Raw genomic sequence first — 11,794 nt, forward strand, 5'->3', positions numbered from 1 at the left:
GCAACAGTTACTGGCTGTTTAAAATTGGGTTTGGGGCTGAATAGAGAAGTACTATTCATTTGTATGTCGCTTTGGATAAAAGCGTCTGCTAAATGATTAAATGTAAATGTAAATGTACTAAAGAAAGAGATTTCCACAGTATCTGAATGCTGATCGAATGCTAAATATGGATGCTAACAAGTGGCTTAATGTGACTACAGAGGTTGTTGGGGACATTAAATGTCATCATACCCAACAGCTAAATTCATGTACTTGCTAGTTGCTTTCATAGCCTCAAAGTGTTAACAATCCCACTCTTGCAAACTATTCTTAAACTTTCCAACTTGTGGATTTCAAATAAAGACTGAAAGAGTTGTTGGAAGCTTAATGGTGGTGATGTTGAAGTCATGTGACCTTGGTGTAGTTTGTTTATAGCCTACGTTTAGCTTTTTACTTAGTCTTCGAAAATGCGTAAAAGTTGTGTTTATCTCTGAAAATTATGATTATGGACAAAGCAAGTAAGAATCATAAACTTTTGTTTGGTCACAGAGCTTACTTTCCAACAACATGTTTATTAGATCCTGTACCCACTAAATTACTGAAAGAGTTGTTACCTGTAGCAGAAAAAACACTTCTCAATATTATTAACTCATCGTTATCTTTAGGTCACGTCCCAAAACCATTCAAGCTGGCAGTTATTAAGCCTCTTATTAAGAAACCACAACTAAATCCTAGTGAACTGGCAAATTACAGACCAATTTCAAATCTTCCATTTACGTCTAAAATTTTTAAAGTTTCTGCTCAATTGTGCTCCTTCCTGCAAAAAAAAAAAAAAAGATCTCTTTGAAGAATTTTAGTCGGGTTTCAGGCCCCACCATAGCACAGAAACTGCACTTGTTAAAATTACAAATGACTTGCTTCTTGCATCAGGCCAAGGCTGCATCTCATTGCTATTTTTACTTGATCTTAGTGCTGCGTTCGACACCATAGATCACGAAATACTCATAGATAGATTACAAAACTATACAGGTATCCAAGGGCAGGCTTTAAGATGGTTTAGATCCTACCTGTCCGATCACTACCACTGTATTTTTTTAAATGGGGAGTCATCTCATCTATCAAATGTAAAATATGGAGTGCCACAAGGATCTGTCCTAGGTCCTCTGGTATTTTCAATATACATGTTGCCCCTTGGTAATATCATTAGAAAATACGGGATTAGTTTCCACTGTTATGCTGATGATACTCAACTATATATCTCAACGAGACCAGATGAAACTTCTAAATTATCTAATCTAACAGAGTGTGTTAAAAATGTAAATGATTGGATGACCAATAATTTTCTCCTATTAAATTGAGATAAGACAGAGATATTACTTATTGGACCAAAAAACATTACACAGAATCTCGTAGATTACAATTTGCAACTAAACGGATGTACTGTTACTTCCTCTACTGTCAAAAATCTGGGTGTTATATTAGACAGTAACTTGTCTTTTGAAAATCATATTTTCCATGTTACAAAAACAGCATTCTTCCATCTTAGAAACATTGCCAAGCTATGAAACATGTTACCTGTTTCTGATGCAGAAAAGCTGGTTCATGCATTCATGACCTCTAGACTAGACTATTGTAATGCACTGCTAGCTGGTTGTCCTGCATCCTCAATAAGCAAGCTACAGGTAGTCCAAAATGCAGCAGCTAGAGTCCTTACCAGGTCAAGACAATATGATCATATTACCCCAATACTACAGTCTCTTCACTGGCTACCTATTAAGTTCTGTATCAGTAACAAAATATTATTACTTACCTATAAGGCCCTTAATGGTTTAGCTCCTGCGTACAGTACCTAACTAGTCTTCTACCACCCTACAATCCATCACGCTCCCTAAGGTCACAAAATGCTGGACTTTTGGTAGTACCTAGGATAGCAAAGTCCACTAAAGGAGGTAGAGCTTTTTCACATTTGGCTCCCAAACTCTGGAATAGCCTTCCTGATAATGTTCGGGGTTCAGACATAATTTCTCTGTTTAAATCTAGATTAAAGACACATCTCTTTGGCCAAGCATTCAAATAATGCATCTCATAATTTTGGACTGCAGTTATATCTGATCAAATGTGCATTATTATTCTTTAGCTTGGGTTAAACTAATTAATTTTACTTGGTTGAAACAGCAGCTATGCTAATTTCTCTGTTTTGCCACGGGATTTGCATAGGATTTACACAAGCTTCAGTCTGGATCCAGAACACCTGAGAAGAGATGATGCAAACCCCTCAGAGGACCTCAGATGATGCTAACCCAGAGACAACATACAGAACTACCACATTTTGCTATAAGTTTGATTGCATAATTGCTGTTAATAGTCTTAATCGTCTGTTGTTTTATTGATTTTTCTGAACATTTCTGCCGTATGCACATAAACTGACAGTCATCACTGATAAGCTACGATAAGCTAATTTTCTGTAAAGTTGTGTTGTAATGATTTGTATCGTAAAAAGCGCTATACAAATAAACTTGAATTGAATTGAACTGAATTATTTTCTCCAATAATCCAACACCCAGTGGAAAAATCCTTTGGAAAACTAGGGTGGATGCTAACTTACAAATTGGCCCACAAAAATATGACATCACAATTCAATGTTCAATTTAACTGATAACATACTCTGTTACTTAACGTAACCTCGGTATATAAGCGGGCGCTCTCCACAGGATTCCCAGGTTACTTTGACTGAAGTGACGGCTGAGTCGTGCAGCTACATAGCCGGCTAGCAACGCAGTACTCATTCCTGAATCACAGGGAACCGAGGTTACGTTAAGTAACCAGGTACGTTCCCTTTCGATACTACACTCCTGTGTCTTGCTAGACGCATATGGGAACTCAGTACAATCACGCCGTGCTATGTAGTGGAACGACTAAGATATCAACCTCCATAAACAATCATTGCCCCTAAGGAGTTAACAATAATCCAAGGCTAAAACGGGTTGAGCTTCCTGAGGTCACACCCGGCCTGGTTAATCATTCCAAAGTTCTCCTGTAGCTTCCACACCAAGGGATCGAGAGCTAACAGGAGAACTGATGCCAGAGAGCTTGAGCGAGATACGGTCAAGGGCTCCCTGTCGGATTTGTTACACAGTGTATGTCACTTCAAGCAGAAAGGACCCTAGCCTGTAAGGTCGGGACTTCCAGGTTATAAAACCTTGCAAATGTGAACGGTGAGGCCCAGCCGGCCACCTCACAAATATCCACGATGGACACACCACTGGACCATGCCCAGGACGAGGCGATACCTCTAGTTGAGTGGGCCCGTACTCCAATAGGCATTGAAGGCCCAAGGAAGAATACGCTAGTGAGACAAAGAGAATATCCTTGTTTTATTATCCCCATAACCCAGCCCAACACTCCGGGGATGGCCTGCCAGGCCTCGGCCTGCGTGGCGAGGGGTTGAATTAACTAGAGTGACTGGCCACACGGGGGCAGAACACTCGTAAGTAATGGAAGAGAAAATTTGCTCTCTTTTTGAAAATGTTTGTGTTTTATTTTTCCCGCTATCACAGCGGCTGAATGTTTGGGCACATGAACGGACCCGTTGTTCGCACAAAACACATTTCCCTCTGTACCCAGAACTGAACGGGGTTTCAAGAGGTCTAAGAGAGGCTGCTTGAGAGGCAGTCCGGCCGTAGCGAGATTTGACCCCGTCCGCTTCCTGTGCCGCAGATCAGGATGATTTCTGAGGTGCTAGGTCCAACGCAATCTTGGGTCGGGCATCGAGGAAGGGGATCTTATCTGCATCCTTGATCTCAGTCATTGTTATCAGTAAGTGTTGGTCAAGAGTGGCGAGGGTGGCAATATGTTTGCTGTTAATCTGGGGGTTGGTTTTGGTGTTGTGTTGATGGAGGTCAGTAGCGCTCCTCAGATCCCTGAACTGCTTTCTGAAAAGAAAGCAACCTGTGAGTGGAAATAGAGAACACTTAGTTCATGTGGGCGCAGCTTCTGCATGGGATTTCCCCAAGCAGGAAATGCACTCCTTGTGGCCATCATCAGCATGCAGGGGAGACCCACACGAACCGCAGTATTTGCCAGACATTTGAAACAACACCTTGCTCTTTTAGAAAGCTCCTTTAGAATTGTAAGATGGCGGCAGGGGAAAGAGTACCAGAACTGCTGCATCGCTAAGCGGCGGAGAAGCAGGTCAGCCGTGCTGAGGAGATCCTATTCCAGCTGCGAGGCATGTCAATGGTGAGCGGCTTTGGATCAGCATAGGACGAAGAGTCATCACTGAAGGAGAAGAAATCTTAGAATCCTGTACCGAGCACCCGCTTATATAGCCAGACGCCCCATCCATTCTGCCGGGCTTTGGCAGGACTTAGCGGGCTTCATCGCTACAGGCTCGTGCAGCTCCGCTGCCTAGCCATTGGTTCGTTTTTAATACACTGCACGAACCAATGCCCGTGCAGTTTCACTGTGTGAATAAAGAAAGACTTCAGTTCAGGAGAAAAAAAGACTTTTTCCCATATGCGTCTAGCAAGATGCAGTACGAGTGTAGTATCGAAAGGGAACCACTGATTTCCCACTCAGTTACCCCCAAAAGAAGGCAATACAATTTGTGGGGGCCTAGTTATTCTTCTGAATGGTCATGAGAGTACCTAACAGAGAAGTGTTCTGCTGGTGGTTTTCAATAATAGAGCTCTCTTCCTCATCCTCCCCCCAGTCAGCGATGTTAGCAGGTGGGATGCACTGCTCCAAGAACAGATCTTCATCTTCATCAAAATCCATGTCTTCTGGGGGCCAGCGCAGCTCACCGCTCTCCACCTCGCTGACGTCAGTAGGCTCCACCACGATGGACGGCAGACGCTCCTTCCCCTGTGGCGCACAAGTCAGACAGCCTTCAGTACTCAAAACTACTTCCACTGGATCTGGGAAGATCTGCAAAATAAATCAGAAAGAGAGCATGGAGACATCTTATTGAATGGTGTTTGCACTACAGTGGTTTCTGCTTGTGGTTGAAAATGCAACACTATTGTGAATTTTGGCACGTGATTAATGCCACAATCTGCATATGGCCTCTTAGTGATCTCTGTTACTTAAGAATTACTAAGGCAAACAGCAATTATCATCAAATAAAATGTAGATAAGAATGTTACAACATGAACACCTTATATGTGGAAGACAGATGTTAGATATAAATGTAGATGTCACTCAAATAAGGCAAAAACTGTTCCAGTTTTTCTGGATTTACCCTACATTTTTACAAACTAAAAGATAAAAGGATGACAGATGGTTTTGTTACCTGAAAGGGCAGTCTGTCCCCTTTTCTCTGAACTGGATATTCATCCATGGCCTGGGCTTCTGGGTACCCCATTAATCTGTTATATAGTGAGACCATGGCATATGGGAAAAAATAATTCAAATTTGGAATAGCAGTGGAACAGTCACAACTACTGTTCATTGATCTTATATACTCTGTATCACTCTGTTTGATCATTAATGACCAGGTAACATACAGTATAGTGCTTTTCAAAAGTATGCAAATTTAGACACACAGTACAATTTCTGTATTTTATTGTTACGCCAGTAGGTGGCGGCAAGTGACTATAACTGAATAATTAAATGAATGGTTCAACCGGTTCTTTCAAAACACTGATTCAGGAATGAAATACTTCGGAATAGTATACCAGCATGCAATTTTTATGATTTCTACTATATTTATAGGATATAAATAGTAAGAGTAGTATGCTATTCCAAATTCAGAGGCGGTCTTGTTTGTTGGTGTATGAGCGATTTGCTAATCACAGTTGCTCTCAGATGACCTGTGACTAATCGTTCCTCTTTCAAGCCTCTGCTGAATGGCTGGATTACAATGCTTATAACAGACAGTCAGGGAGCGATTATATCAAAATGGATTATACTCTCATATAGTCATTTTTCATTAGCAATAGATTGGATAAGAGCATGACATTATGGATCATTGCTGCAGATTTGAAATCTACATAAAGAATATTGTGCATTATGCACCGCAGTTTTTTTTTTTTTTTTTTTTTTTTTTTTTTTCAGTAGTATGTAAAAAATGAAAACTTAAAGTATGCATTATGCAAATCAAAATAGTGGTATGCTGAATAGGCAAAATTCGTAGACACTTTTATCCAAAGATAGCGTTTAACTAAATATATTTTAATTTCAAAATACATTTCATTGAGATGCACTGTTTCTGTATGCACACACACACATGTGTGTGCGCGCGTTTGACATTAGTAGATGTCATAGTAACTAATGAGAGTGTGAAAAGTTTTTTTTTTATCTTCAAAAAGATCACAGGACCTACACCCTTTTGTGTGACTGAAGGATGTTTCTTAATTTCTTTGTCTTTCCTGTTCCAAATATGTTTATATTCTCTGGACAGGGATTAAGGAGGCCTGAAGACCTGATAAACAAAATCCTCTTTTTGACTTCCACAGTGTATGCTTATGCTGTGTGTGTGTTGGGGGTGGTGGGGTTGTAGGTGGGTGGGTGTCGGCTTAAGCAATCTGAAACAGAGAAGTATAGTGAAATGAAGGTCAGCTCTCTCTGAAAAGCCACAACCTGCTGACGGTTTGCAATTCACTCTGTCAAAATGATAAAATATCAATTTAACACCTGATTCAACATCTGATGTTCTTAACTTAACATTTTCATCTTTCAAAAAGGAGACTGTATTAAATAGGAATAATGTAGCTTAAAGGGGTTCATTTTGTTGTAGTGACCAGCTGACTGACCATTATCCTGATAATTACATGTCTACTTACCAAATAGATACATATATGCGAGCGAAATATTGATTTTGGATTTAAAACAGTTTTTTTTTCTGTTTTCTTTCAGTCAGTTCACCAAAAAAGGAACTTAATTACTGCTTTCCCATTTGCGAAAACAGCGGTTTTCTCACACACACACACACCCAATGGACGTCACATCTCTGCTCAGGTCTCTCTGGCGACAGCTGCCTAGCAGTTAGCGGTGTAATCCTGCCTACCCCTCCTGCTGTCTGTGGTAAGTCATTAACAAGCTAACGGAGCAGATTTGGCCCTGGCACGAGGCAGCAGCTATGCGTGCTGTTGACAGGTTAGCCACAGATTGAGGACACACAGTCTCTTATTCAGCAGCTGGTCTTTAACACACCTTACAGCCATTACCTACATGCACACTCATCATTTAGTGGCCATTTAGAGACACATTTAGAGTGGTTATATATAACTATAACCAATATTATGATGATTGACATATTATGATAAATGCAATGTAAGCACTTTGAATGCACTATAAGTTGTTTTGGACTAAAGTGCAATCAATCGATAAAATACTTATTCATTTATTTGTTTGTTTGTTTGTTAAAATATAAGGTAACACTTTATTTTAGGGTCTCTTTAGTTGAATATTACTAGAATATTAGCCATTTATTAGTACTAATTAAGCACATATTAATGCCTTATTCTACATGACCTTATTCTACATCCCTAATCCTACCCAATACCTTAACCTAACAACTGCCTTACAAACTATTAACAAGCAGCAAATTATGAGTTTATTGAGGGAAAAGTAGTAGTAAATAGTGAATAAGTGTTCCCTATTTTAAAGTGTTACCAAATATGATAATGAACAAAATCAGAAACCTTTTCCACCCTCACGTACCAAGAATGGGAAAATAGAGAATCAGTCAAGTAATATTTATTTGTACTGCACTTTTTACTGTACATATTGTTAAAAAGCAGCTTTACAGATGTTTATACTATCTTAATATCTTCAGGCCTTTTAGTCACATTTAGCAGACTATATATAGAAATCAAGCATTTGAGATTTGCAGTATTTTATATTTTTACATGTATGCAAATAAAGTTGGACATACTTACAGTAGGCTATATATCAAACTATATAGCTGTGCGATAATATAATTATATTTTGCAACTATATAAAAATTGGACGCTTTTTTGTAATTTGTTTGCAGTGCAATCTGGCAGCTGACAGAAAAACTGATGATGATTCAGCCATTATGGGATGCATATTTTTCATATTGTTACTGTAAACATATATATGTTTTTGTGTATTAATTTGATCACACATTAATCACTAGCACTAGCATTTTAAATAATTTTCCTTTAAAATTGCTAACATTATTTACAGTGAAAATTTGATCACATCATCATTTACATACATGTAATTAATCTATAAATCCAGCATAGATGCCACATCTTTGGCCAAAAAAGGCATAAATGCTATACGTTTGTGTTTGTCCCCCGTTACATATTTTTAGCACAAGCCATCTGTTCAGTCTTGCGCAAAAACAGACACATAGAATTTGTATGGAGTCCTACCCGTCTGTGGGAAGACATCCATCCTCTTGGGTGGTACAGAGCTCCACGCTGTCCAAGCCGGGTATGATAATAGGGGGCAGAGAGGGGCAGCTCCCACAGCACTGCCCCTCCACAGGCCCCATCGGGGGACACTGTTCTTCCAGTGCGATGCCTGATACTGCAAGCTGCAAGCTGATACTCCAATCAAAGCACGTCAAGCAGTCATATCCCTCTATGATTTTTTCCCCTTGCCTTACCGTCTTTATCCTAAAGCCCTCTCCTGTCCCCTCTCAGCCCCCCCCCCCCCCCCCCTCCCCCTCTCTCTCTCTCGTCCCGAGCAGAGGAGAAAGGCTTTATAGAAGAGCTGGATTAGTGTCTGTGTCGATTAGTACAGCAGGGCCGGTGACGTCAGAGCAGTGAGTGCACTCAACCAGTCTGGCACTCGCCAGGTGTGCACTTACTAGTCTGCATGGATCTAATATCAGCCTAATGCTGCCTTTAAGTTCAGAATTGGCTTTCTTACACATGCATTGCACTCTCTGTGATTTTTTTATTAAATGGAAATCCCCGTCTCACCAAATCTGGACAATTCTGGGAATTAAGTTGCATTTAGGGAGGGAGGGGCTGGATATATATAGCTTGAGATCAGTCATTTGTTCCTGATCAGATGAGTGGTGATGTGAAGTAATCCAAAACAAACACCTCTTAAATGACCTAGTAGCATTTTAAGACCCCACACCTTAACCTGGTTCCCTAGCCTACATAAAAATATCTATCTATCTATCTATCTATCTATCTATCTATCTATCTATCTATCTATCTATCTATCTATCTATCTGATTTTAAATTGCATTTATATTTTTATGAGTTTATTATTTTTTAGAATATTGTGAAGACAGTTATTAGCATTAATCAGACAATCTTGCTTTTAATCAGAAGTGCTATGTCACCTTCTGTAGTAGCCTACCACATTTTTAAGTGTGAAACAAAAATAGCAATATGCCCGTAGCCAGCTATGTAGCAGCTATGAGGTCAGGCGCAGCCTTATTAGCGCCTTTGGATTTACTTAATTTGATTTATTTAATTTGACAATTTAGAAAGTTAACAGAGCGGGAAGTTTCAGTTTAGGGTTAGCGATATCTTTATCTTATCTTATTTATAAATGATCTGAACTAATTTCGGATTATTTCTAATTTATTTTTCATTTTTTATTTGTTTTTCATAGCAATATCTGGCAACACTGCAATGAGCTGATGGTAATCAAAAGAGCCCACACATATGTTATTGTTGACAGGATACCACATTCTGTAAGGAAAACGCCATAAAAAATAAATAAACAGAGATGTTATAAACGCTATCAAAACAGTAGCATATAACATTAGTGAAGAAATATGTAGAACAAGTAGGTTACGTCTATGCTATTGTACTGGACTAGTATTGTAGTAAATTTTCACAAAGTCATGCCAACAACATTCATAAGAGCACTAGACAAGGTTATCATCTATATAGCAATGGTTATAAATGAAAACTCCAACAGTAATAGGCCTATGTATTGTTGAATGAATAATAAACAACTGATAATATCCCTAACCTAAAGTAATGGTGCAATATGATATCATTTAACATTCCTCCAAAACAGAAAAAAAAAACATCTTTCACAAACATCTACATATCTGTCTCTTTTAAAGTGATTAGAGTATATGATGAGATGCATGTGGGGTTATTATAGCACAATTCTTAACCCCACCCATAGACTAATAAAAAGTTTAAAAGAACAGTATAAATGAAAATAAAAAAATCCTAACCTAAGCCTTTGAACAGAAGTGTATAAGGGTTATTATAATCCTAATAATATGGCACGCATTTGTTAACACATTTGATGAAATTACATGAAAACATTAACGCAGTATCGTCACAGTATAAACACGTTTCCTATTCACAGAGACACACAGATGTGGAAAAACATCTGAAATATTTTTATATGGTTGAAAGAGGTTTTGTTCTTGTGTGTTTGACTGTGGGGTTCGTGCCATGTTCTGCCATTTAGAATTTGTCATTTCAGCCATTATTTGGAAAATGTTTGAGTTGATGGAGAAACTGGATGATTAGTGACGTTTCCGAATTACTCCATCATTCTGATGTTAAGAAAATATTATGCACAAAAAGCCACTGATTGCTGCATCTGAAGGCCAGTCATCTTTCCATCTGTCATAATCGCTCCCAAAAATAGCCTTCATCTTGCTGCAGAGGCACATAAATCATTTCCTCTTTGAAGCGCCTTCTAACTCGCTCCTGGCTCTTGTGTGTCGCTTTTCTTTTTATTTGGAAGAAGATGTGAAATAAATCTAGTTTTTGGATTATGTACTTTTATAATATTCTCCGGAATGGAGCAAATTATGGTGTTCTGCCATCTGTGACCAGGGCGAGGCGCCATTGTCTATATATTCCTCTTGCTTATACACACAAACAAAATACATGTCTTAAAGGGACACTTCACCCCAAAATGAATATTTTGTATGTATGTATATGTTATGTACCTAACATATGTATGTTTCTAATACATTTTAAAAATGTTTATGGTCACACACTATTTCGAGAACTGATTCTCACCATTAACTAGCTATTAACTACTACTTTTGCTCCAGAAAACACTATAAAATAACAGGAAACCTAATTTGCTGCTCATTAATAGTTAAAGTAGTTGTTAAGTTTCGGCATGATGTAAGATTTAGTGATCTAAAATATGGTCATGCAGAATAAGAAATTAATATGTGGATTTTAAGCACTAATAAATAGCCAATATGCTCGCAATATGCATGCTAATAAGCAAATGTTAATAGTGAGAATTGGTCCTTAAAATAAAGTATTACCACTTTTTTTTAATGAACTGTTAATTACATATCACACTAGAGTTGTGCTGTCAGTCTGAGTTCTGACATGATTAACTGTGATTTTCAGTTCAACATGTGATGTTACTTAGAATAGTCCACCCAAAAATGAAAATATCATCATTTACTAATCCTCATGTCATTCCAAACCTGGAATGGAAGCATGTTAGTACCTTTTGGTGACCATTGAGAAAAAAAAAAAAAAAAAAAAAAAGATTTCTAAAAATTTCTCTCAAACCCCTCTATACATACAAAGGTGTTTGTGAGTTGGGATGGTAAATGTGTCACGGAGCAGCAGTAACTGTGCGTCTCCAGCTACAGCATTGGGACTGCCTGTGTGGTTGTCATGGTAACCAGCAGGAGGAGCAGTTGAAGAGGAGATTCTCATGGAAGCACAGTCTGCCACCATAAAACACAACTCCACTTCATAAAAGTCTTACAGTTCATCCTTTTATGGATGTAGAAACTGCGGTTCAGTTAGAAGGATGTTTAGAAAGGCTCTTGGGTTTCATTTAAATAATTTAACTGTAATTGGACTGTTGAATGTGTGAAGTAGATGTTGGATGATGAGTTGCTTGTAGAACGTATAGGATGTTCTGTACATTT

Source organism: Cyprinus carpio, chromosome A18 (assembly GCF_018340385.1).
Source record: "Cyprinus carpio isolate SPL01 chromosome A18, ASM1834038v1, whole genome shotgun sequence".
Taxonomy (NCBI): Eukaryota; Metazoa; Chordata; class Actinopteri; order Cypriniformes; family Cyprinidae; genus Cyprinus; species Cyprinus carpio.